At 43.5% G+C, this 2706-nt stretch overlaps 1 non-coding gene across 1 annotated transcript; it reads left to right on the top strand.

Moving 5' to 3' along the window:
• Positions 1-2311: 2311 nt before the first annotated feature.
• LOC115062576 lies at positions 2312-2443 on the top strand. The gene has a single exon (XR_003842512.1). It is a non-coding gene; the product is annotated as a small nucleolar RNA SNORA17 (small nucleolar RNA).
• Positions 2444-2706: the final 263 nt, after the last annotated feature.

Below are 2706 nucleotides of genomic sequence, written 5' to 3'. Positions count from 1 at the left end.
CTGTTTGTGACCTTCGATGGCCTCCCTGGCTACCTTGTTAGGTAGTATTCTACCTGAATTTGATAACTTCTACCTTAATCCCTTAGATAAATTGATGATACGTGATTTTCTGTCTCTAGCCTCTGGTCCATGAACCTCATTCCCATATTAACCGTCCTCAAGCTCAAGTGCCCCCCCCTTCCCCATCAAGCCTGTCACATACAAATAAACACACAGATATTGGTAAGGAAGAATCTGTACAGGGCTACTGGATGTTATCAGATTTACATTAAGGCAAATTTTGCATAAAACACTACTTGAAGTGTATTTGTCCTTTCTTTGTAATTTCTAGAATATGATACCTGGAACAGTCACAAATTTCAGTGTATTGTTTAAGCAAGTGGTTAAGCTGTATGTGGGTTGAGTATGGGGACAGGTTTCCAATTTTGTTGTTAAAATATTTCATGTTTCTAAGCTGCAAGATAACAAGAGAATAATACTATTCTCTCTCAAGCACCAAGCTAAATCCCAATTAAGTGCAGATTTAAGATCTTTCATTTTCACTAGAAAAGAGTAAATTCAAAATTTTCTTTTGACTTAAAACCACCGCCGCCATAAAACTCCCAAATGAATCTCTCTTTGGGGGAAAAAAAATAAATTGAAAGCAAATGAGTGATTCACTGAACAGATGTGAAATGAATTTTACAGCCCTTCCTCCCAACCAGTGTCGAGGCACTGTTCATCACTGGCACTCAGAGGTGTCATAGAGAGAAGAAGATCAGCAGGCATAAAGTGTCTGGTACCTAAGGAAGCTTAAGGAGAGAGTGTGCCACACCCAGAAAACAGGCAGGTCACTCCAATACCAATTCTTCAATGCTGTGCAGAGGTTTTGATAATTAACTAAAGTGAAGAAATAGATTATGTACACTCAGGGGAAATATTAAAATGTAGGCTGGAGCTAAACTTCAGAGATAGAACACTTGTCTAGGATGTGCAAATCTGAGGAATCTGTCCTGCACTTTTACACACACACACACACACACACACACACACACACACACACACACCATGTTCATGCCTCGACTAGCCTATGCCTAGTTACATACACACCCCCATTTCACAGCATAAAACAGGACGGGAGGAAGATGTCTCCGTGCACATGTGCTGGACACCCCGCTTTCCCAGCCTTCTCGCTTCTCTCCCGGATCCCTTTCTCCTTACTCACAGGGAACTTTCAGGGACTTCTCCACGGGAGCTCCCAGTTCTACCCTGTTCCTGCTGCCATGCTTCCTGTTTCTCGTTGGGAGGATTTGTTGAAGTGCCCATGTGACAGTTACCAGACCACCAGCTGGGCTGCTTTGTAAATATGTGTGAGTCTTCAAAATTAGATTAATAAAGCACAAAGTCTTCTATAAATAATTTAACTTCCAAAGCTCACCAGCCAGCGAATCGAGTACAGATTCCTTTTTGGAATATGCCATGTTAATAAGCAATTGCTTGTAATAAATGCTACATAATCTCTTCACTCACAAATAATATTCATATGAATAACTTTAGTTTCTCTCTTCACCCTTAATGACTACCATTACATATTTTTATACTGAAGTTCAATATCTGAGTATTCTTCCATTCAGCTAATACAGATTGAAGCCATATAAGGCTCTGTGCTGAATTCGTGAGAAAATATCCAACATTAAGAGGGCCTCAGGCCGGGGCAGTGGTGGCACACGCCTTTAATCCCAGCACTTGGGAGGCAGAGGCAGGCGGATTTCTGAGTTCGAGGCCAGCCTGGTCTACAAAGTGAGTTCCAGGACAGCCAGGGTTACGCAGAGAAACCATGTCTCAAAACAAACAAACAAACAAACAAACAAATGGAGGACCTCAACTTTTTATTCAAGGGCTTATGAGTGTTGAAACTAAATCTCTTGGCTTTTAGAAGGACGCCATTTGAGTTTAAAGACCAGCTTGGCTTCCTTACCTGGAACAAGCTTATTAATCTCGCTGAGCTCTGTTTCATTTGCCTGTGAAATAGACATGAGGTTGATAACAGTGTGTCTCCTATCAGAAGGCAAGAGCTAGAGAAGATGGAGAGTCATGGTGGGTCAGTGCGAAGGATGAGTGATTCGGCCCTGGGTGCCTGGCATTATCTAACTGGCAATGGGGTATCTTCCCACGTTCTCTGTGCAAGATTAGGACCTTGAATAACTGTGTCCTTCAAACAAATAACTTCTATGTACAATGTGATCAATAACTAACTTGAAAGAAAACTACAGGAAAGGGGGCCATTTAAAGGTTGTCCTCAAAATTGCAGGGCACATGGAAGAATGTAAGAACTGCCCTTAGAGGCATTGCGGGTGTGGCTGCTATGTTGCACGTGCATCAGTAGGGAGCAGAGAGGAGAGAGACTATGTCTATGCTCAGTGTTCTGACCTGTGAACATCTGCATGGTCAGTAGATTAAAACTCCCAGGCAGGGGGAGGGCAGTAAGTCTGAGATAACCACCAGTACAGCTCCAGGGGACCTGGAGAGGGAGCTAGCCTGAGAAGACCGTCAGTTCAGCACAGGCCCCAACAGTATCCAAGGGCAGAGAGTAAGCCAGTGTTGAGATGACCTTGCCTTGGTGCCACGTGGCCCAGTGGGAGTAAACCAGAGACCAGAATGATTCCCACATGGGGCCCAGGCAAAGAGCAATCCCCAAATGACCACCAGTCAGCCACTATGGGGTTC

Source organism: Mus pahari, chromosome 18 (genome assembly GCF_900095145.1).
Source record: "Mus pahari chromosome 18, PAHARI_EIJ_v1.1, whole genome shotgun sequence".
In the NCBI taxonomy this organism is placed as follows: domain Eukaryota; kingdom Metazoa; phylum Chordata; class Mammalia; order Rodentia; family Muridae; genus Mus; species Mus pahari.
Note: the sequence above shows the minus strand (reverse complement) of the source record. Positions and strands in the feature narration are given on the sequence as shown.